The sequence below is a fragment of the Vulpes vulpes genome, chromosome 5, assembly GCF_048418805.1.
Source record: "Vulpes vulpes isolate BD-2025 chromosome 5, VulVul3, whole genome shotgun sequence".
Lineage (NCBI taxonomy): Eukaryota > Metazoa > Chordata > Mammalia > Carnivora > Canidae > Vulpes > Vulpes vulpes.
In genome coordinates, this window is record NC_132784.1 from 60,681,127 (window position 1) to 60,707,094 (window position 25,968).

Genomic DNA, 25,968 nt, shown 5'->3' on the forward strand with positions numbered 1-25,968 from the left:
CAGAGTATGCTCAACACACATGTTGCAAAGGCCCATCTAACCATTTGCTGTGTGTGCACAGAGGGTCATAGAGATGTGGGAGGCATGATTTACCCTGGAACAGTGAGAACTGGTCTCTAATGAGCACAGCTGCTCCCATAACATTTTTGAAATGAACTAACAGAGGTCTTATTTGGGGTCTTTCTAGGTATAAAAAAAACTTTAAGATAAAAAATAAAATACTACTGAACACCATGTGGATTGCCAACTGCATGTATACAGTGGGAGATGCCAACATCCATTCTGGGAGGTCCTTTGTGTTGGGCTGGCCCACAGTGAACTTCCTGGCCACCCTCAGGTAAGACCAATGGCTTGGTGTCCTGTATTTACATGGCTTGAAAAGGATAACCTTGTAATCTATTGTCTACCAAGCTGGTGACTCACTTTTTGACCTCCCATGACACTTGTTTTGCCTTGTACTCTGCCTAAGAAGGTGCTTATATCCACATGGAAGCAAGTAGATAATGTATACTGGGAACTACTGGAGTAATTTCCTTAGGTTTTGATCAACGGTTTTTCAAATGGGCTCTAGTAGCCACTTGAGGAGTTAGGTGTTCTAGTTATGTGGAAGGAGAATCAACAGAGTGAGGTTCAAGGTCTCCTCTCCAATATCCTGCCCTCTGATTCCCAGGGAGTATCTGCATTTTTAAATCACCGGAATAGATTTATTGAGCAAGTACTATTAAAGGGTCCAATTAAATTTGAAAAATTGCTTTTACACTCCCAAGTTAATTCCCTTAACAATAGTATGTAATTATACAAGTAAATTGATCATGTCATTGAATACTAGGTTGCCTGAATTGCTGTGTACAGATTATCTTAGTTGGTGACAATCTAAAACAAAAATATGATTCCACTGAGTAGAGGTTAGTTGGGTAAGACACATTCTTAGGCTGACATGAGGATGGGGAATGTGGCTCTCGACCCTGGATATCCTGAGCAGACACCTCTGAGTTTACAGGAATCATGCCACACTTGCATCTCTGTTTGAAACATCCACACCCCAAGCCTCGTTCCTATTTTACGCAGTTGCACTTAACACACTGCTTTCTTCTCCTCACCTCACTCCAAAATCTCACATGGAAGACAACAAAAATGTTTACAAGTTGTTAATTTATTAATCCTAAAATGCAGCTGTTAACTTAGTGAAAAATTTTCAAAGCTTTTTGAGAAGAAACATGTATTTATATCCTCTCTGCAGGTCTTCTTTTCCATAAAGATCACAGTTCCCATTGCTTAATATCTTCTCCAGATTGCAAATGGAAGGAAACAGTTTCAAATGGGAATATATAAAGTGTTTGGTAGGGGAGTGTCCAAGAAATTTTTTTCCCCTAATAGGAGGAAAATGTGGAAGTCAAGTTTATACATGTTGTATTAGTTAATAGGCTGTATAAATACATAGAAGGCATTTATAACAACACCTGGCACCTAATGCTTTTGTTATTGATTATTATTACTGTTCTTCATATTGGCATAGTAACTAGAAGCTGTGTCTATGCACCTAGTCAGGTTGGGACACTAAATGGGCATTATACTTTCTTGATGCGACAGGTCCTGAAATGGTGATGGAGGGGGTGGGCAGCAGTGTTGCTGGTAGAAATATAGAATGTGGCAGCCACCATGGACAGTTTGATGGCTCCTCAATAAGTGAAACAGAATTACATATGACCTCCAGACACATATCCAAGAGAAAGGAAAACATGTCCACGCAAAAATTGATACACAAACGTTTGTAGCAGCATTGTTGACAATAGAGAAAGAAAGAAAGAAAGAAAGAAAGAAAGAAAGAAAGAAAGAAAGAAAGAAAGAAAGAAAGAAAGAAGAAAGAACAAACCAAGTGTTTATCAACAAATATACAAAATGTGGTACAGTTGCTAGGGACAGGAGGGAAGGGAGAGTGACTGCTTAATAGACACATGTTTGCTTTGGGGTGATAAAAATGTTCAGTCATGATGGTTGCACAAAACTGTGAATGTACTAAAGGTCACTAATGGTCAATTTTCTTTTATGTGTAATTTACCACAATAAAAAAAATGCTGGTAAGTGATAAGTCCATGTGTGAATGAGCCTTAAGACATTCGCAACTTTGGATATTAAATGCTGTGAAAATTTTGGCAGAGAAAATACTGATCTTTAGTAATTTTGCATCAGTGGATTGATCTTTCTCAGAAGATCACAGTGATGAAGAATAAGGTTTTTAGGAACTAATTTAACATATTACAATCTGCCATATGTATAAAGAAATAAAAATATTACAGGTGTTTTTCCCTAAAAAGATATTCTTGTTTCTGAGCCAAGACAGTTACATCAAAATGCTAAATTTCTTAAATATGATTTAATTTGAATGGTTATATTCTTTATATGCGAATAGCCCTTGCAGCTGTAGGAACACTCTGAGCTATAATTAACCCTTTTCCAGTTCTGGAAACTAAATATCAAAGTGGTTAACAATGTGCCCATGATCACATAGCTTGCATCACATAGTCACAATTAAGTTTTCAGATTTGAAATCACTGTTCTTCCTCTTTAGGATCTACTTCCCATTGCTTTAATACCACTCACAAAAGAGTGGAGTCCATCAAAAGCCCAACTCTAAGGGGAGTACAATTTACACATCCACATCCCTTAACAATGGGCTGCGGATATTTTTAATCTGGAATGGTAATCTTAATATGTTAGTAAGGAGTATTGTATGTTCCTCAATTTTTTTATTCTCATTTTTTAAATTGCAGTTCTTCGGAACGAAAGGAAAAATGGCGTTCTTACCTTCAAAGGTATTTTGTCAGTATACTTATTATAAGTCTTTAACCCATGATGAAAAAATGTAAATCTCTTCAAAGCAGTGCCCCCAAACTATGCTCCCTCCCCTTAGTAGAAATTGTTACACTATCCTCCAATAATTTCTTATTTAATTGTACCCTGGCCGTTACTACAAATAACCTGCTCTCCTTTACATGCATATATTGCTTATTTTTTATGAAATTCTGGTTATCACTCTCATCTTCCCCTACTCTCCAACCTCACGATTATAGCTAACATTATTCTCAAAACATATATTAAATTTCTGTAAGTGCAGTTTACCCTACTGAGTAATGCTCAAAGCAACTTCTCATTCCTACATTTGAAGGTGCTAGTAGGCCCTCTGGTCTAGGCAGGAAAGCTTTGGTGACTGGATCTGCTGGTCAAATCTCACATGACGAGAGTGATCTATTGTTTTCTGAGTCACAGCTTATTTTCCTGAAATATTTTTGCATGTTTCCTTCCATCCCAAAATTTGGTTTTGCTGGGCTTATTTATATGCATTTAAAAATAATGAAGTACGTTGAAAATATGAGCAACACAAATCAATTTGAAAGTAAGGTAATTTATCCTACTCTATTTTGGGTTACTATCGAATTCGATTAGGTACATCATGCAAGCCAAAGAGAAAGAGCAGCCAAAAAGCACTCCCCTCAAAATCTTAACTGAGAACAAGAACTGTGCCTGTGTAAGTATTTTTAAGACCAACAATTAAATTCTGAGTTCCTAATTCTGACTGAATGAAAAAGATGGAGATAGAGGTGGAGAGACAGAGAGGGAGGAAGCAATGAGTTGAGAGAGGAAGGAGAGAGCAAAAGGTAGGAAGAGAGAGAGAATATTTAGAAAGGTACCATGCAGAAAAATGTTTTTCCCCCTCTACGTGTACTTCTGTGTAGACCTAAAAACTGCGTCCTAGGTAATATGAAGCAAGAGGAATACATACTACAGTGCTTAAGCAAGGAAAGAGTATTGGATGTTAACATTTCTCTGGATCCTTCTAATTGCTTATAGTGGCTTGTAATACAGTGATTTAGAATCAACCATTTTTTTTCCAATGGCCACCACTTACATACAGAATGGTCTGGATTGTCTCCACAGTTCTTTTTCCCCTCCAGATATTTTATTTGGTATAACTATAAACTCAGAGAAAAGTTGTAAATATAAATGTAATACAAAAAACACCCCGTATACTCTTTATCTAGATTCACCTATTAGTAACACTTTATTCCATTTGCTTTATCATTTATTTTCTTTCTCTGTGTCTATTACATGTATGTGTATACTTACGTTTGAGGGTCATGCATATACTATGGCCCCTTTTCCTTAAACATAAGCATTTCTTAAGAATAAAGATATTCTATAGTTATCACCTTTAGTGAATTTAAACTTGGCATAATACTTTACTCTGCCATTCCCATTCTCATTTTGTCAGTTGACCTCAATAATGTCTCCTTTCTAGTACAGGATCCACGTAAGGATCAGGTGTTTCATTTGGTAGTTATGTCAAATGCAGAGGAGTTTTGAAAAGTCTTTTGTTCCAAGGAATATCAGGATTGAATTGAACTAAGAGGGATGACACTTTTAAGGGATCAGCATATTTCTATTTCATTTTCTTTATACCGTTGGGAGAAAAAAAATCAAACCAATTGGCCCAGTTTTGTGTGTAAAATTTGATTTCTGAAATTGTAGTACAGTAGCCAAGACATTTACAATGATGAACAAGATACTTTGGGTATCTTTAAATGTTATTTTTTGTGGTTGTTGTTATAAAGTAGCTCTAGATCACACAAAACAGTATTTGAAAGTGGAAAAAAAAAAGGTATTCCTGGCTAAAGCAAAAGCCACGCAAATATTTTGATCTGTTTCTAAGTGCCGGCTAGATGTACTGCATGAAGGAGAGAGAATTCTCTAGTAGCAGAGAGCATCCTTGTCTCTGCCTTTGATATCAATTGTGGCAGTGGTTTACATTCAGAACTTTCCTTGGAAAATTACCTTGAAATTTTTAAAAATCAACTTTATTGAGGTACAGTTTGTGTGAAATAAACATTTCTGATGTTCTTCACCCATTCTTAAAGATCCAAGTTTCCCACTGCACTGTTTCATTTCATCGTAAAGAGATGATTCTTAGCATTTCTTGTTGTGCAGAACTGGTGCAAACAGATTTACTTAATTTCTTTTATCTGAATACAGCTTTATTTCACACTGACTCTTGAAGGATATTTTTGGGGATGTAGAATTTTGTTTGCAAACTTTTTCCTTTTAGTCCTTTAGAGATGTTCTGGTCTTTTGGTCTTGATGCTTTCTGATGAGTAGTCTGTGATCATTCAAACATTAATCCTCCATAGGTGATTTGTCATTTTTTCTCTAGCTGCTTTCAAGATTTTCTCTTTATTTTTGGTTTTTAGCAGTGTGGCTATGAAGTACTTAAGCATGGTTTTCTTTGAATCTGTCCTATTTGACGTATTCTGAATTTCTTGAATTTATAAATTTATGTCTTCACCAAATTTGGGAAATTTTAATCATTATTACATCAAATATTTTCTTCCTCATTATCTCTCTTTCTCTCCTCCTGACAGTCGCATTCTTTGTATATCAGACACTTTCTGATATTGTTCACAGATCCCTCAGGCTCTGTTAATTTTTTTTCAATCTTTTCCCCCCTTTTCTTCTTCAGACTGGATAATTTCTAGTATCTATTTTCAAATCACTGACTTCTTTTCATCATCTCCATTAGGCAGTGTAGCCTACTTAGTAAATTTTTAAAAAATATTTTTCAGATAAAAATTTCTATTTTTAAATATTTTTCCTCTCAAAAAAGGAAAAGTCATAAATACTTCTTATTTCTATACTAAGATGCCTCTATTTTTGTTTATTGTGAGCATATTTTCATTTGTATCATTGAGCATTATTGTAATAGCTGTTTTTGGCTAATAGTCTAAGCATCTAGATCATCTCAGGTGTGGCTTCAGCTCTTGAAAATTAATCACATTTTCCTGGTTCTTCATATATTAAGTAATAGTTTGACTCATGAACAAAAACTAACTTTTCTTTTTCTTTTGAATTATTTCAAAAAATAGTTTATTTTTCTGAAGTCATTTGTTTAGAGAGAGTTCTATCTAATGGAATTTGTCTGTTGGGAGAACCTATAACATGCAGGAAAATATACATACATCCCTTGAATTACTATTTGAATTACTATTTGAATTACTATTGAATTACTTTTGGACCATCTGTCATATCAAGCAATTGCATTCAATTCATAAGAAGAAAAAGACAATGAAAGGACAAGGAATGAATTATGAAAGAGTTTCTTTTAACTTTGTTTTTAATATTTTCAAGGCCTGTGGGTGTCCACTTGTGCTGTTTGTCTTCTTTATGAACTGTTTCCCAAAGGACACAGGCCCCATTGCCTAAAAATGTTATAAAAACTGTATGCATAGTAAATGTTCTGGTTACATATTCTCTTATTTTAAAATGATTTTTGGAATTCAGATAGTTTTATAGATATAATCTCAGATTCCTATTAACCCATTTCAGAAAATTTTCTGTAAACTTTTCCTAGTTTTATGGAGCAGTTTCTCAATGTATGGTCTGATAGAGAGCTATTATAAGTAACTACTTGCTGGCAGAGTTGTGAATGGAACATAAACTTCTAACATTTTTAGTCTCATTTCTTAGACTCATTGGTTTTATTTGTCTTAACAGATTTCAACAATGGAAGTCTTAGTAACCATGATGCCTGACACAAAGAAAATATGGACTAAATAGTAGTTTTTAAAAAGTGTCTTTCATAGCCAGTTCTTATTCTGATTTTACTGAAACTGACTATGTAATTACAGAGGAACTAAGCCATACTATAAAAACACAACTTAGTATGAGAGAAAAGTATCTAGTGCCTTCCTTTAATACTATCCCCACCCCCTCCATTTTGGAAATAGCCTTATGGAGCTGAGGGTCACCTCATGTGCCCTCTTGGAATTCTCAGTTTTTCTCTTCCTTGCTTAAGCTGCTGTATTTTGTATGCCACAAATTCTTGGAGGGAAATATGTTTTACTGACATGTTTCCTACTAGCTTCATGTTATATAAAAAAATGAAAATATAATTAAGGGTTTGTGTTCTATATGTGCTTTACTTTGTCATCACCTGAAAACAAGCTTCACCTTTGGAGTATGGGTAATAATTTGACAATAATTATGGTCACATGCTTTAAATTTAAAAAAAAAAATTGAAGCAATTTTTCTCATTTATTTTTTACAGTCCATAACTGTAAAAGTGACAAATTCAGACACAGCAAATGACACTATCAACATGTTACTACTACCAACGCTGGGAATAACCATAAGTTGCCTACAAACTATTTTTAGTTTAAGAACCTTTGACTTTTGAGATTTGTGTGAGATTTGTGTGTGTGTGTGTTGTGTGCCTCCCATCATAAGACAGCAGATTATTATAGATAACATAGTCATATTTTGTCCTTCCAAATTTAGAAATTGAAGGCAGCAAAGCTATAGTATTAGCTTATACATGAGTGCTATTCTTATATTCCCATTTTAAATTTTCTGCAAATTCAAAGTCCTAGCCTAAAATCGGGCTAAATTTTAGGGTGCTAATAACAACATGCAGTTTATTGTATATATTTTAAATACAGACAATAAAAATGTTTCTAAATTTCTAAATATTTCCTCCTCTGTTGGACTCTTCTTTCTGTGTCTTCAATTCTGATACTTCCCCATCCCTATTGACCCTAGTTATCACACAAGGAAGGACTCAATCTGTTTAATGAATCCTAAATTACATGTTCTGTTGTACATTTTGACATAAAGACTACATGGCTACAAGCTACCTCCTTTTGATGCAGATCCTGAGGATGAGGCAGCTCATACCCTTTATGAACTGGTAAAGACGAAGACAAGATCTGAATAAGACCAGGATCTGAGGCATTTGTACATATCACTCTCATCTTGTTTTGGTTTTAACTGTCTGTTCTTCTTTACATTTTGATGGTGCTTGTGTGAGTTGCTCATATCTTTTTATGAAAGAGAAATATATTTGAGGATGAGGTTTTATAAGGGAAAAAAGAGGGACAGTAATAGATGGAGAGAACCAAAGGGAGCACTTGGAAAGCACAGCTTCTTATCTAAAATCCTCTGTAAATGTGACATGACATAATCATAAGGTTGTTTTTAAATTCTATCTGATCCAATGGTATAATAAAGCCCTTTAAAATTTCATAGCAACTAGAATTTGGCAGAATAAATCAATGATTTCTGTACAAACAACATTTAATAATACATCCAAAATAAAATTGAATTTATATGTACTGACTAAAGTACATCTCTACAGACTTTTCTAACCCGTATGATATATAAACCCTAAGTAAGAATTGAATCCTGGAAAAGAGAGTGAGTGGTTTGAGGGATGAAGTTGGGGAGATTGATTAATGATATAACTCATTTTATCTCATGTTTGTGATTTTCTTTGCTTAAAGTGATCAATGTCACTAGGCAAAGAATTTCTATTTTAATGAAGAACTGGGGTTATTTGGCTTTATGTATACCTTATTTAAGGGATTCCAGAATAGCATTTCCAAACCGTACTCTACCTTATTAGCTCTTACTTCTTATTTGCAGCACAATTTTTAACAGATTTAGCTCTGTGTGTGTGTGTGTGTGTGTGTGTGTGTGTGTCTGTGCCCATACCTATGACATTCCTTCATAAGGTGAAGGCCATGATTTTTAATCAAGAGTCAAGGGCAAACATGGTAACTATTACCAATAATTCCATTTCAAACATTTTTTGCTTTAGTCTCCTGGAAGACTCTCTAAAATAGTTCAGCAATCTTTATAATTTAGAATTGTTTGTTTCAAGTGGGATTTCCAGTATTACTGGGCAATAATAGTGCTGGGAGTAATCATTTTCTGCATCTGACCTGTTGTCTAGAGTCCTCATCCTTTCTCTCCATAAAGTGGGGCTTGCCTGCACCAAAGCCAGTGGCTACTTCGTCCACTATCTCCCCAAGGTCTCTTGGGCATTTGTCTCCTTTTGCTCAGGGCTGCTGAGCTATTGACGCCTCTCAAGTTACTTTGCTCAGGAATAGTCATAGCAGAGTATATGGCTCTCTGGACAATATGCATGTCTGGGCAGGGACATTTGGAGACAAAGGCCAACGTTATCCAAGGAGTCTGGAGACAGCAGAAGAGAGGACTCTGAGATGAGACTTTTCCCCCTTAGTAAAGGGACACAAATCTCATTTCTTATGCCATGGGCCACCCACAAAGTGAGGGGCTGACTGTACTGTGGTTTCCCGGTCCTTATCAAAAATGACAAGAATCTGGGACAGTCTATTGGAAGCTGTGAGGGGAACTAGTTAACAAGTACTATAGCGGGATCCCTGGGTGGCGCAGCGGTTTAGCGCCTGCCTTTGGCCCAGGGCACGATCCTGGAGACCCGGGATCGAATCCCACATCGGGTTCCTGGTGCATGGAGCCTGCTTCTCTCTCTGCCTATGTCTCTGCCTCTCTCTCTCTCTGCGTGACTATCATAAATAAATAAAAATTAAAAAAAAAAAACAAGTACTATAACTACCTCCATGGACCAAATACCATTTATACTAGCCCCAATTCTTTCTTTTTGGAAACACAAATATGCTAAGGAAATGTGTTCTTCAAGTACTGTGAAAGATTTGTTATGACGCCCAGTTCTTTTTGTTTTCAAGAGCTCTGAGAAAGACTACCAGCTGTGGGCAAGTTCTGGCAAGGAAGAACTTCCACTAATTGATAAGTGTCAGGGAAAATCTAAGATGGGATTGATTAGGTTCAGAATTGTAACTCTTAAGTTTCAAAGTAATGGTTGTTCTTTCTTAAGCTTCAAAATCCTTAAAAGTGAAAATCACATGCAATATTCACTCACATGTTTATTAAATCATTACCAGGTACTGTTTCCCAGGCACTGATAACATCTTTTCATTCAGTAGCTATGATCTAGTGAGGGAGAGAAATGTAAATTTTTGTTTCTACTCCTTTTTACCTGACAGACAGAGCTGTCTTGAAAAAGTGTGATTATTTATTACTTACTTACTTATTTACTCACTTAGGTATGACAGCGAAATGGATTGGAATTTTTCCCATACATTTATTTTTCATATTTCAATCTTGAATTCTAGTTCCTAACTACTAAGAAGCCTCTATTTTGTGAGAATCCTCTAAAATCCAGTTATGTCTCTAAATCCAGGTATAGATATGTATTTAACACCCCTGCCCTGTGCCCAGTTTTCTCTGCATCATAAAGAAATGAGATAATCACATTTAAACTCCTCTAGTCTTCACTGATGAAATCACCTGCACTTTGTTGTTTTTCATGTTTTTTTCCATCACTGTTCTTAAGGTTATTGATAAACAGATTGCACCTCTTCTAAAATAGCTATTTGCACAAGTTCTCTGAAAAAAAATCTTTGGATTAGCAAAATTGTTTAGTGTTTCCAGTAATGGGAGGATTTTTAAAAAAGAAAAAGAAAACAGGATCTGTAGCAGACCTTGAAGTACAGTAATGGATGGTAATGGTGACAATAACCTCTTCTAGAAATCTTAAAGCATTCCTTCTTACATGAATTTTTTTTTATCCTTTTAACAAACCTGTGAAGCTTTAACTCTTTTTCAAATAATCTGGAAATCTAAACAACCAATTTCTCTTTTTTAAAAAACAACCAATTTCATTCTGCAAAATATATATTCCCAGTCTTAGACTATAGAGCCACAAAGCGCATCACTGAGAACAAAATCCCCCAGTACCACTTCCTGTTTTGAATTAATGTTGACATCTTTGTAAAAGTTGGTCAGGGGCAGCCCTGGTGGCTCAGTGGTTTAGTGCTGCCTTCAGCCCAGGACGTGATCCTGGAGATCTGGGATTGACTCCCACATCGGGCTCCCTGCATGGAGCCTGCTTCTCCCTCGGCCTGTGTCTCTGCCTCTTTCTGTCTCTGTGTTTCTCATGAATAAATAAATAAAATCTAAAAAACAAAAGTTGGTTAGCAGTAAAAAGGAAAAAAGCTCTAAATACTTATATATTTAATAAAGTGCATTAATTTAGATAAAATGATGTCGATGATAACTTTAGACTTTGAATAGCCTCACACATGAAACCAGCTCTAAGGAATCCAAAGAGCCTGTTGTTCATGATGATCCATTAGCAGCATTCAAAATGCATTTTTTTTAAACATACTCTCAAATCTCAATTTTGGATTAACTCCTGGTTATCTTGGTTTGGTTGTGTTGCTGTCATAGAAGCTTCTTTTTCCTTAATAGAGGGAAGTCTCTGTGATTCTTGTGAACATTGCATTTATGACAGATGAAAAGAACAGCAAAAGCTCCCTTAGGTACATTTAATAATAAATCAGTAATGACAGAATGAGAATTTTCATTCTATTCTTAAAAAATGAAATCCATATCATAGCATAGGGTCTTTGAGAATTCTCTAGAGAGGAAAAACAATTTAAAGCATAAAAGAGCAAAACAAATCACTTGGCAGGCAATTCTGGATGGCTCTGGGAGTGGTTTTCTATTCTCTAACCATCGTTTTACAGTTTGCTTCTGGGTTTCCAACTCTGTGCAGCCTTCCTTCTGATCATTGCCTGGCAGGACACCCCTTGGAGGGAGGGCAGCAGTGGGAGGGAACCATGAAGCATAAGGGCAACCCATCCCACTACTCTAGAGTAGCTCTGGCTCTAGAATTGACAAAAGGAAATGAAAAAAAAATCTGTTCAACTGACATTATGTCGGAGAGAATGGTGAAGATAGTGATTCTTAATATATATACTCCAAATATTAAAAAATATTAACCAAAAAAATAAAAATAAAAAATAAATAAAAAATATTAACCACCAATGCTTATTAATATATTCACTCTGATAAGTTTGTGTGCAGACAAGCATTTCAACGAATGAATGTAAGGCTCGACTGGGTCAAGTAATTTGCCTAAAATGTATAGATCTAGTTAGTATCAAGGCACAAACTAGAAAACCTTAACTATTCTCAGACAGAAACACAGCAAAAGTCAGCATTGTTTAATGCACTCATGAATATATGTATTCCAAGCAAAGTAACATGCCTTAAATTATTTCTCTTCTTAAAATCTTTCACTTGGGCACATGCTTTCTGTAGGGTGTTCCGTCAAGGGTGTATATGATGCTCACTCAGGAGGCATAGCCTTCTTTATCTAGAAGTCACAGAAAAATAGCAATATATACCAGGGTGATGCTTACACTAATGGTAAGGTAGGTTTGATGATAGCCATCACCATCAGCCTGAATATTCAGATTTTTTTCCCTACAGGACATGAATATCCCTATGGAATTAAAATGAGCCATCTTCCATCTACTAAACTGCTGCCAAAGGAACCAGAGGACTCCATCTCTCCTTCCACAACTCAGGAGCCATGCGTTGTGCTGAGTAGTATATTATATAGTTTAATGAGTTGTAGGCAGCATCATTTATATCAAAGTTGAGCAAACCGAAGCCTTAAAATGTTGAGCTTCCTAAGTGGCAGAACCAGGATGCTTGTGGTGCAGTGCTGGCACCTACATGAGTAGAGGTGGTGATGCACTCACTACGTCGCAGAAAAGCCAAATGACCAGGTGTTTAAAGTTATTTGGTGAAATGTTGCTCATCTGTTTATCCTTCAGCAGCTTGGCTCATCTGTTGACCCTTAAAGAATTCAGCTATTTAAGCAAAGTTAAGGTATCTTCAAACGACAACATTCACAGCTGAGCACTAGAATCTTTGAACTCAGCTTTTCACTGCTGATCACCTTTTCTTTGGAAAGGTCTTCCTTTGATAGGGAATGTTGAGTAATTAAAAATCATCTCTGGAAACTGGGGGTAAATAAATGCATTCATAACCTCTCCTTGTTTTTCTCTATGTTTTCTTTCAAGCCTTGTACTTGTGTGTAGGTGTATATATACATGTATGTTTGAGTGTGTGTGTGAGGAAGTGTGTTTCCATGCTTCATTGTGGTTTAGGCCCTTTTCAGTAAATGTTAAACATATTGAACTGAAAACATCATCTCTGGGTGGGTTGGTGGGGTATGACAAGAAAACACAGCCACCACATAGCCAGCATGTAATGACAACTTCCCAAGGACACTGACTGCAGAAAGTTATCCTTGAAGATGGCCCAGAGCAGAGGAACCCGAGAAGTAGGGTCAGGCAGATTGTGTCCTGAGAGGCAGATCTTTTGGATGGTAGAAACTTGAGCACTCAGAAAGCCAAAGAGGAAATCTGAGGCACAGGGGAGACTAGCTGTGAGAGCAGAGGATTACCAAACTCAGCTTGATTTGAAGACCAAATCCTTCTAGCTTTGAAAATCAGATCTGACTCCTGAACCCACTGATCATACCAGTAGAAAACAAACATCTACAGGTTCAGTGCCTCCTGATGCAGTGTAACCGACAGTAACTGATGGCACAGGAAATACTGACCTTGAGTCTGACCGAGTCCCCAGGTTTAACAATCAGTCTGAAGGATATGGGCAAAAACTCATCAATGCCATGAGGATGCAGGTAGCCAACATCAGAACATGGAGAGTTCTACACAGCAAATGACTCAGTTTCCCCTCCTCTAGCCACTACAATGAACATGTTGTATATAATGGCAATGGTGAAAATAAGGCTAAGTGAATTAAAACACACCAATCTCCCTTGTTCCTGAGATTCAGGCCAGAAGATCATGCAAATCAGTGCTTTCAGAAACTCAGCCTTTTGCCGGTGCGCTGGCACTTGCCAGAACAACCAGTGCACAGCTGCACCGTCTGCAAAACCAGGACAGCTCTTTGGAGTTTCCCTCATGAATATCTGTGATAAGGACAACTTGCCCTTCCCAATTCTGGTAGGTCTCAGTCTGGTGTTTTATTGCCTTTCTGAAGAGGGGGACCTTGGAGAGGCCAAGTGTTCTCATGCAAAGCTACCCCCAAATGGAGAAATCACTGGACAGCCCCGGGCTGTGGCTGAGAAGCTTTGGTAGTGTCATTTGATTTACCCACTGCAGAGTTATGAGGCCAATACAACAGGACAATGTTTTGTCCATTCCACTTGTTTCCACAGAGACCCATGTAGACCTGTTCAGATCAGTCAAAATGGACTCTGTGTGTATGAATCATCTTCACATTCTGCCATTGTTTTCCTGAATTCACAGTAGTCTCAGGTCTCCTTCAACTGAGTCTACTTAATCTAACAACTAAAAACATCCTACCTAAGCATAAAGACTCATCCTGCAGCAAATGTGAATCCAGTAATCCTAACAGAGTATGTTAAATGAAAGCCACAGAGTTTTCCTGTGTTATCTCAAATCGGTGTACTGAATTGTCAGTGTGGAAATTTGCTGAGTATCCAGTACCTCTGCAAGCCCTGCACTAGATTTGGGAATGTTACCCTAGGTGTGAAGAAATTTACCACGTTAGTTACATGCTAGCTACTACCCCAGTCCTTGCATCACAGCAATTTTAAGGGGTAGATAGCACTATCATCCTCCACACTTTACAAATGAATTAGAAAGGTCTCAGTACAGTTCACATGTGCCCCAGGTCACACGAATGATCAGAAGTATAATAGGTTTCTGATCCCTTGATCTATCTGACTCCAGCCCTTGTTATCTTTCTACACTGCAGGAAGAGGACATGAAGATAGAGCAAAGGACAGTGAAAGACTCATGAAGGGAATGTAATCAGAGAATTTGAGCATTTGAGCTTTTTTTTTAAAAAAAAAAAAAGAGGAAGGGAAATAGAGATAGTAGGAATGCAGGATACAATCACTTAAAGAGGAATCAACAAATGGGAAATGAGTATGGCAAAAAGATTTCCATACTTGTGGAAGAGCATCTATGTAAGGGAATAAGAAAAGACTGGTAAAGTGGGAGACAGACGAGGATTCCACAAAGGACTTGAAACACGGAAGTTTGATTTAAAAGGGTAAATTCAATGAAATAATCTGATTAAAATAAGTGATTAAAATGTTTCAGTGTATGACCGTAAGGTGGACGTTTGGGTAGAAACTATAGAGAGACATTGACTAAAGAATCTAAATTGACTTTAGTCAGCTCTAAAACCATATACCTTCCCATAGCCTAGCTCTTTCAAAAAGAAAGCAAGCTTTTGCTCTGGGCTTGCGATATGAAATGCCATATACTCTTCTTTTTTTCCTACAGGATATGCTTTCCTTTATCAATTGGAAAGGGCCACTCACGGAAGGCATCTTCAGAAAATCAGCCAGTATAAAATCATGCAGAATCCTAAAGGAGAAACTAAATTCTGGGGACACAGTTAACTTGGACAGCGAATCTGTTCTTGTGGTAGCATCTGTTTTCAAGGTGGGGAAAGTTCTAGCTTTATCCACACATGAGTAACTGAAGCTGTGATTGGTGTCTTTCATTATGATTGCCCAGGAACCATCATAGGCATAACTGATTAAGAACTTGTCAAACTGAAAAACACTTCATGAAATCAAAATTTAAGGAAGCTACTATAGGAGTTAAAAGCCCCATACATTAGAAATACTTTCTGTTTTCACCACACACCGCCCACCTGAGGACTCCATGCAAAATACTAATACTAAAATGACTACTAGTAATAATAATAAACTTCAAAATATACACTGCCACATACATAATGTTTACCAAAGCAAACATCCTGCTTTTGATGACTTCCTCACCACCCTCCTAATGAAGGCAGTTTCCAAAAGAAAAATCATATGAAACATTTGAAAATAGGTATAGAAGTCCACAATAGTAAGCAAATGTTTACTTTATGAGGAATCCATAAAGGCTTGGTGAGGCGACCAAATCATTCTTAACCATCACTGTCTCCTCTTTCTTAATGCCTTTTACTTTACAAGTCATGGAGGAAGGATTTCGCCATTTGTGTCTCTTTCCACCACATCCTAAGCATCCTTTCGTTAATATTTGTGATGTCTAGCCCACCATCCAAGGCTATAATGACATGGTAACCAGCTCTTGCTACATGCCTCTTTTGATAAATCTAACTTTTGGAGTAGGTGCAACAGACAAAAGTAGTTTGGAATTCTGAAAATTCAATAGATCAACTCAAGAAATAGATTAATTTTGAAATTATACAGCTAAATCACAGATATCCAGTTCTATTGCTAAAATGGTAAATGGAGAAAGAAGTGAGAACTAGAACAAAAAATTTAATTCATCTACCTTGGCACTTGCTAACAGCTCTGGTCAAATCTATGGTAATGCAGTAATGACGACACTCTTAGAATCAAGGTCATATTTGGTCTTTCCTTGTCACATTTGGTCTTTCCTTGTCCCTCATTACTGTTCAGCTACACGATAAATAGCAATAGTCCCTGCCCACTACCTCACTGGCCTGCAGTAAAACACAAAAATAAATATATATACAGGCATCAAGAGACGGGGAAAGAATGATGATACATTAGGTACTTGGATAGCATGGTAAGTGTTGCCCTCTTTAAGGTGCACACATGGAATTGATGTTTCTAGCAAGACAGTAGGGTCTTTTCTATTTCTGTTATAAACACAGACTAAAAAAAAAAAAAAAACAAAAACAAAAACAAAAACAAAAACAAAAACAAAAAAAAACCACAGACTATATGGTGGCCACGTGTGCATAGAGTCCTTAGACATTTCTAAAGTTTTCCCTTCCTAAAGTTGACTAATCTTTGTGAAGAATCGGACTCTGTCTTGGCCTGAAAAGTATCATGTCAAACTATCTGGAGAATTGGCCTACACTAGAAATGAATATATCCTCAGGACCATCATTAATTTGCCATTAGACTGTCTACTTTGTAGAGTTAAAGGAAGAATGAAGCATTTATGAGAGTAGCTTTTGTAGTAGTTTGCAAAAAAGCACACAAAAGAGTAAGTGCCATATGATAGAAGGGAGCTTTGTCTTCATTTCCACTGAAGCCTTGGCTCTGCTTTGATGCTTTTGTTTTTGTTGGAGAAAATCCACACACCTGCTTTTGCTTATGCAAGTCAATGGAGAGTCAGAGCTGAGCTCCGTGTGGGTCAATTTGGGTATCTATGAAGGAAGTAGGGACTGAACTGAAGTTTTCAACAAAGTGTTTTCTCTGTAATATTTCCAATATATATTTTCTATTATATGTGTGTGTGTGTGTCTATTTTTTTTTAATCCACATAAGGATTTTCTTCGAAGTATCCAAGGAAGTATACTTTCATATGACCTCTATGATAAATGGCTTGGTGTTATTGATGAAGTGACTGAGGAGGAGAAAATAAATGTGGCCCAGAGGTAATGATGCAATAATTACTCTACTCTGGTCATGTCTCAGAAATACACCCAATATACTATTAGGAAAATTTTGTCTTACTTTTTGCCACTTTGGCCACTAAAATAGCATTCAATGCCCAAGAGTTTCAATTCTTCTCACCCATGGAGACCAGTTTCAGAATAGGCATGTCTTATGGCTATTATTGTACTTCTCCTGACCTTATTAATGTGGAATCCTTAGTCACTGTACACCTTCTGAATATATGAACCTGGTGGAGAAAATTCAGTGGCCTAAGACAGATGGTAGAACATCAACAGCCAGTGGTATAACCTTAAGTTTGTCAAACATTTAACCAGAGTGGGTTAGCTCAGAAATTGAATTCGGTGAAACATTTTTGTATACGTTCATGCCTAGAACTCTGTTACAATGGGTTGTGTACTAGATCTAGAAAGATGTTCTCTGTTCTCTGTCTCTATACTTCCAGCTTCCTAAATGCAATGACTTGCCTTATTCAAAAGTGCATCTTTCTGACTTTAGGCTTCTAGCCCAGCGACCAAAAGCGAATGTTGTTCTCTTGCGATGCTTTTTTGGAGTGTTATACAACATTGAGCAACAATCCTCATCCAATCAGATGACAGCTTATAATTTATCAGTGTGTATAGCCCCGAGCATTCTTTGTCCACCTAATTCCTGGAGCTTGGAATTGGAAGACAACTTCATAAAAAAGGTAGAGCTCTCATTTGTGCCCCCTGGGGTTTGAATCCATTATTTGAATATGAAATGTGTAGTAGCAAATAGAATGGATCGGTTCTGAAAGGTGCACATCTTCCTAGGCTTCCTTGGAATGGCAGAGTTTGTTATCCTACTCTGGTGGAATATGGGAAGGGGTGTTGATAAAGTGGGAAACACAGAGCAGTTGAGTTGCTTCTTTCCCATCCAGGAGATTCAATACTAGACTGACTAAACAAAAGAGAGAGAAGAGAGGTGTAATATGATAGGAAAGAACCTGGGCTCCAGAGTTTAACAAGCCAAGGTTCAACTCTCAGCCTGACCCTTGAGGGGGGAGCTTGTAACCTTGGGCAAAGCCATGGCTTCCTCATGACACAATGGTAACAACACCCAGCTCTTCTGGTCATTACTGGCAAATCCTAGGTGGCTCGGGCACTATGAGAACCCATGGCTCCAAACATGTTGGCCTTGCTCTGCAAGTTGTGGCTCATTTAGAAAAATACTTGGCAAGGAGGGGCAAGATGGTGGAAGAGCAGGGTCCCCAAATCACCTGTCCCCACCAAATTACCTAGATAACCTTCAAATCATCCGGAAAATCTACAAATTTGGCCTGAGATTTAAAGAGAGAACAGCTGGAATGCTACAGTGAGAAGAGTTCGCGCTTCTATCAAGGTAGGAAGACAGGGAAAAAGAAATAAAGACACAAAAGGCCTCCAAGGGGGAGGGGCCCCGCGAGGAGCTGGGCTGAGGCCTGGGCGAGTGTCCCCAGGACAGGAGAGCCCCGTCCCGGAGAAGCAGGAGCTGCACCAACCTTCCCGGGCAGAAAGGCCTCGCAGGGAGTTGGAGCAGGACCCAGGAGGGCGGGGATGCCCTCGGGCTCCCGGGGACACTAACAGGCACCTGCGCCCAGGACAGGAAAGCCCCCTCCCAGAGAAGCAGGAGCTTCACCAATCTTCCCCGGCGGAAAGGCGCTCCCAGGGAGTTAGAGCAGGACCCCAGGAGGGGCAGGGATGCCCACAGGCTCCCTGGGACACTAACAGACACCGGCGCCCCGGGAGAGTGCGCCGAGCTCCCTAAGGGCTGCAACGTGCATGGCGGGACCCGGAGCAGCTCGGAGGGGCTCAGGCGGCGGCTCCGCGGAGGGGGCTGAGGGGCGGGAGTGCGAATCCACCAGCGCAGGCGCCGGAGCACAGGGCGCCAGGACACAGCCCAGGATCCCGCCTCCCCCGGGACAGGCAGAGGCTGGGAGGGCCCAGGACAGCGAGGACGCTCCTGCCCCAAGCTGAGAAGATCAGCGGCCCCGCCCCGGAGCCTCCAGGCCCTGCAGACGGGAAGCTCCGGAGCTACTGCGGGGGCTGACTCCAGGGCTGCAGAGCTGGCCCCGCCCTGCGGCTGTTCCTCCTGGGGCCTCACGGAGTACACAACCCCCACTGAGCCCTGCACCAGGCAGGGGCAGAGCAGATCCCCCAAGTGCTAACACCTGAAAATCAGCACAGCAGGCCCCTCCCCCAGAAGACCAGCTAGTCAGACCAGGTCCCAGGGGAAGTCAAGAGACTTAAAGTATACAGAATCAGAAGATACTCCCCCCTGTTTTGGGGTTTTATTGTTTTGTTTTGTTTTGTTTGTTTGTTGTTGTTTTTTTCTGCTTTTTGATTTCTGTTTGATTCCCCCACCCCATTTTTCCTTTCTTTCTTTTTCTTTCTCTTTTTCTTCTTTTTTTTCTTTTTTTCTTCCTTTTTTCTTTTTCTCTTTTCTTTCCTTCTTTCTCTCCTCTCTTTTTCTCCTTTTCCCAATACAATTTGTTTTTGGCCACTCTGCACTGAGCAAAATGACTAGAAGGAAAAACTCACCTCAAAAGAAAGAATCAGAAACAGTCCTCTCTCCCACAGAGTTACAAAATCTGGATTACAATTCAATGTCAGAAAAAAAAAACACAATTCAATGTCAGAAAGCCAATTCAGAAGCACTATTATAAAGCTACTGGTGGCTCTAGAAGAAAGCATAAAGGACTCAAGAGACTTCATGACTGCAGAATTTAGATCTAATCAGGCAGAAATTAAAAATCAATGGAATGAGATGGAATCCAAACTAGAAGTCCTAATGATGAGGGTTAACGAGGTGGAAGAACGAGTGAGTGACATAGAAGACAAGTTGATGGCAAAGAGGAAAAGTGAGGAAAAAAGAGACAAACAAAAGACCATGAGATGAGATTAAGGGAAATAAATGACAGCCTGAGGAATAAAAACCTACGTTAAATTGGGGTCCCAAGGGCGCTGAAAGGGACAGAGGTCCAGAATATGTATTTGAACAAATCACACCTGAAAACATTCCTAATCTGGGAAGGGAAACAGGCATTCAGATCCAGGAAATAGAGAGATCCCCCCCTAAAATCAACAAAAAACGTTCAACACCTCAACATTTAATAGTTAAGTTTGCAAATTCCAAAGATAAAGAGAAGATCCTTAAAGCAGCAAGATATGAGAAATCCCTGACTTTAATGGGGAGGAGTATTAGGGTAACAGCAGACCTCTCCACAGAGACCTGGCAGGCCAGAAAGGGCTGGCAGAATATATCCAGGGTCCTAAATGAGAAAAACATGCAACCAAGAATACTTTATCCAGCAAGGCTCTCATTCAGAATGGAAGGAGAGATAAAAAGCTTCCAAGACAAGCAGGAACTGAAAGAATATGTAAACTCCAAACCAGCTCTGCAAGAAATTTTAAGGGGAGCACTTAAAATTCCCCTTTAAGAAGAAGTCCAGTGGAACAATCCACAAAAACAGAGACTGAATAGATATCATGATGACACTAAACTCATATCTGTCAATAGTAACTCTGAACGTGAACGGGCTTCATGACCCCATCAAAAGGCGCAGGGTGTCAGACTGGATAAAAAAGCAGGACCCATCTCTTTGCTGTCTACAAGAGACTCATTTAGACAGAAGGACACCTACAGCCTGAAAATAAAAGGTTGGAGAACCATTTACCATTCAAATGGTCCTCAAAAGAAAGCAGGGGTAGCCATCCTCATATCAGATAAATTAAAATTTACCCTGAAGACTATAGTGAGAGATGAAGAGGGACACTATATCATACTCAAAGGATCTATCCAACAAGAGGACTTAACAATCCTCAATATATATGCCCCGAATGTGGGAGCTGCCAAATATTTAAATCAATTAATAACCAAAGTTAAGACATACTTAGATAATAATACACTTACACTTGGTGACTTCAATCTAGCACTTTCTACCCTCGATAGGTCTTCTAAACACAACATCTCCAAAGAAACAAGAGCTTTAAATGATACACTGGACCAGATGGATTTCACAGATATCTACAGAACTTTACATCCAAACTCAACTGAATACACATTTTTCTCAAGTGCACATGGAACTTTCTCCAGAATAGACCACATACTGGCTCACAAATTGGCTCTGAACCAATACCAAAAGATTGGGATCATCCCCTGTGTATTCTCAGACCATAATGCCTTGATTAGAACTAAATCACAACAAGAAATTTGGAAGGACCTCAAACACGTGGAGGTTAAGGACCATCCTGCTAAAAGATGAAAGGGTCAACCAGGAAATTAAGGAAGAATTAAAAAGATTCATGGAAACTAATGACAATGAAGATACAACCGTTCAAAATCTTTGGGATGCAGCAAAAGCAGTCCTGAGGGGGAAATACATCGCAATACAAGCATCCATTCAAAAAATGGAAAGGACTCAAATACAAAAGCTCACCTTACACCTAAAGGAGCTAGACAAAAAGCAGCAAATAGATCCTACACCCAGCAGAAGAAGAGAGTTAATAAAAATTCGAGCAGAACACAACGAAATCCAGACCGGAAGAACTGTGGAACAGATCAACAAAACCAGGAGTTAGTTTTTTGAAAGAATTAATAAGATAGATAAACCATTAGCCAGCCTTATTAAAAAAAAGAGAGAGAGAAGACTCAAATTAATAAAATCATGAATGAGAGAGATCACTACCAACACCAAGGAAATACAAACGATTTTAAAAACATATTATGAACAGCTCTATGCCAATAAATTAGGCAATCTAGAAGAAATGGACGCATTTCTGGAAAGCCACAAACTACCAAAACTGGAACAGGAAGAAATAGAAAACCTGAACAGGCCAATAACCAGGGAGGAAATTGAAGCAGTCATCAAAAACCTCTCAAGACACAAAAGTCCAGGGCCAGATGGCTGCCCAGGGGAATTCTATCAAACGTTTAAAAAAGAAACCATACCTATTCTACTAAAGCTGTTTGGAAAGATAGAAAGAGATGGAATACCTCCAAATTCGTTCTATGAGGCCAGCATCACCTTAATTCCAAAACCAGACAAAGACCCCACGAAAAAGGAGAATTACAGACCAATATCCCCGGTGAACATGGATGCAAAAATTCTCAACAAGATACTAGCCAATAGGATACAAGAGTACATTAAGAAAATTATTCACCATGACCAAGTAGGATTTATTCCTGGGACACAAGGCTAATTCAACACACATAAAACAATCAATGTGATTCATCATATCAGGAAGAGAAAAGCCAAGAACCATATGATCCTCTCATGAGATGCAGAGAAAGCATTTGACAAAATACAGCATCCATTCCTGATCAAAACTCTTTCAGAGTGTAGGGATAGAGGGAACATTCCTCAACATCTTAAAAGCCATCTACGAAAGCCCACAGCAAATATAATTCTCCATGGGGAAGCACTGGGAGCCTTTCCCCTAAGATCAGGAACAAGACAGGGATGTTCACTCTCACCACTGCTATTCAACATAGTACTGGAAGTCCTAGCCTCAGCAATCAGACAACAAAAGACATAAAAGGCATTCAAATTGGCAAAGAAGAAGTCAAACTCTTCCTCTTCGCCGATGACATGATACTCTATATAGAATACCCAAAAGACTCCACCCCAACATTGCTAGAACTCATACAGTAATTTGGCAGTGTGGCAGGATACAAAATCAATGCCCAGAAGTCTGTGGCATTTCTATACACTAACAATGAGACTGAAGAAAGAGAAATTAAGGAATCAATCCCATGTACAATTGCACCCGAAAGCATAAAATACCTAGGAATAAACCTAACCAAGGAGGTAAAGGATCTATACCCTAAAAACTATAGAACACTTCTGAAAGAAATTGAGGAAGACACAAAGAGATGGAAAAATATTCCATGCTCATGGATTGGCAGAATTAATATTGGGAAAATGTCAATGCTACCCAGGGCAATTTATACATTTAATGCAATCCCTATCAAAATACCATGGACTTTCTTCAGAGACTTAGAACAAATTATTTTAAGATTTGTGTGGAATCAGAAAAGACCCCGAATAGCCAGGGGAATATTAAAAAAGAAAACCATAGCTGGGGGCATCACAATGCCAGATTTCAGGTTGTACTACAAAGCTGTGGTCATCAAGACAGTGTGGTACTGGCACAGAAACAGACACATAGATCAATGGAACAGAATAGAGAATCCAGGAATGGGCCCTCAGCTCTATGGTCAACTAATATTCGACAAAGGAGGAAAGACTATCCACTGGAAGAAAGACAGTCTCTTCAATAAATGGTGCTGGGAAAATTGGACATCCACATGCAGAGGAATGAAACTAGACCACTCTCTTGCACCATACACAAAGATAAACTCAAAATGGATGAGAGATCTAAATGTGAGACAAGATTTGATCAAAATCCTAGAGGAGAACACAGGCAACACCCTTTTTGAACTCGGCCACAGAAACTTCTTGCAAGATACATCCACGAATGCAAAAGAAACAAAAGCAAAAATGAACTATTGGGACTTCATCAAGATAAGAAGCTTTTGCACAGCAAAGGATACAGTCAACAAAACTAAAAGACAACCTACCAAATGGGAGAAGATATTTGCAAATGACGTATCAGATAAAGGGCTAGTTTCCAAGATCTATAAAGAACTTATTAAACTCAACAGCAAAGAAACAAACAATCCAATCATGAAATGGGCAAAAGACATGAACAGAAATCTCACAGAGGAAGACATGGACATGGCCAACACGCACATGAGAAAATGCTCCACATCACTTGCCATCAGGGAAATACAAATCAAAACCAGAATGAGATACCACCTCACACTAGTGAGAATGGGGAAAATTAACAAGGCAGGAACCCACAAATGTTGGAGAGGATGTGGACAAAGGGGAACCCTCTTGCACTGTTGGTGGGAATGTGACCTGGTGCAGCCACTCTGGAAAACTGTGTGGAGGTTCCTCAAAGAGTTAAAAATATAACAGCCCTATGTCCCAGCAATTGCACTGTTGGTGATTTACCCCAAAGATACAGATGCAATGAAACGCCGGGACACCTACACCCCAATGTTTCTAGCAGCAATGTCCACAGTAGCCAAACTGTGGAAGGAGCCTCGGTGTCCATCAACAGATGAATGGAGAAAGAAGATGTGGTTTATGTACACAATGGAATATTACTCAGCCATTAGACACAACAAATACCCACCATTTGCTTCAACGTGGATGGAACTGGAGGGTATTATGCTGAGTGAAATGAGTCAACCAGAGAAGGACAAACATTGTATGTTCTCATTCATTTGGGGAATATAAATAATAGTGAAAGGGAATAGAAGGGAAGGGAGAAGAAATGGGTGGGAAATATCAGAAAGGGAGACAGAACATAAAGACTCCTAACTCTGGGAAACAAACTAGGGGTGGTGGAAGGGGAGGTGGGTGGGGAGTGGGGGTGAATGGGTGATTGGCAGTGAGGGGGGCACTTGACAGGATGAACACTGGGTGTTATTCTGTATGTTGGCAAATTTAACACCAATAAAAAATAAATTTATTATGAACAAAAAAGAAAGAAAAATACTTGGCTACTCTTTTGCCTCTGCTACATCGGAAAGAAGCTAGTAGGATATTCCAGAACATCCTAATGGAGCCACACATGCCTAATAAAATGACAACTTTTCCCCAAGCTCTTGCCGAGAGCCAGCATTAGGCAAAGCACGACATGAGAAGGGACTGCGGTTAGACATACAGACGTTTTCTCTCCAGCCCTGTGAGTTTTTCCTCAAAAACAAAAGAAAAGAAAACAAAATCCACATGAATCTCCACTCTCCAAGATTCTTCCTCATTTAAGAAATGGATTTCATAGGTTTTTGTGTATGCTTTATACATTTTAATCAGATATTATACTAAGTTACAACCCAATATATTCTGGAAACAAAGTTTCAAAAAATAAGTAAAGTTTAATAAGGTAGGTTACTTTGAAAACTATCCTAGTTTTAAAGATATAACCATTGTATCACAATGTTAGCTATTAAACTAGGCCACAAATAGGACTTTAGCCCACTGACTAGTAGTATTTTAAAATCTGTACCCAAAGTACATCGGAAAGTTATCACTCTATGTTATTTTTCTCAGGGAACTCGGGTTTCTATAGATTTTTTTATCAACTCTGAATTCTTCTTAGAAGTCTTCCACATTTTTGGTTGGATCCAAGGTTTATAAACAAAATGTGATATAAAACCATGCCATACAAGAAAGAACATCCCAATCTGGTCTTTTTGCATTACAGGCTTCTCTTGTACAATTTTTGATTGAAAATTGCCTCAAGATATTTGGAGAAGACATCACTTCTCTCTTGGGAGAGAATTAAATGAGTTGTGATAACAATGAGAAAGCTGCAGGTACTGTGAATAATTTAATTGGCTTTAGGGAGACCCAGACAGCAAGGTTGCCAGGGGTCATGGCAGATAGCCATATTCTGGAGCCCAGAGCATCCCCAGGGCAATGATTCCCAGCTGCTCCTTCTTCTGAAGGCTGGCTCACAGGTCAAGGGAGGTTTCACACTGTTGGAGACCAAAGAAAGCATAGAAACTTCAAGAAGTTTCTAGCAGTATTAGGAGATAGCATGGTATGATACAGTGTTTGGGAATTTTTTTCTAACACAATTTTAAATGGATCATATATATACATATATATGGTTAAGCATATAATGCGTAATTATGTATTTCTATTTATAATATATAAATCTGGTTTCAGCCAGAGCATGGGGCTTTTATTCCTCCTCCCTCCTCTTTTTGCTTAGTGGCTCTTGAGGCACCACAGGATTCCAGTGCTCTTTGAA

The 25,968-nt window shown here is 38.6% G+C and overlaps 1 long non-coding RNA gene across 1 annotated transcript; it reads left to right on the forward strand.

The window, feature by feature from the left end:
• The first annotated feature begins 244 nt into the window (after nucleotides 1-244).
• LOC140599020 (uncharacterized) lies at nucleotides 245-12,237 on the forward strand. The gene is made up of 3 exons (XR_012001611.1): nucleotides 245-337; nucleotides 2,772-2,813; nucleotides 12,166-12,237. It is a non-coding gene; the product is annotated as an uncharacterized lncRNA (long non-coding RNA).
• Nucleotides 12,238-25,968: the final 13,731 nt, after the last annotated feature.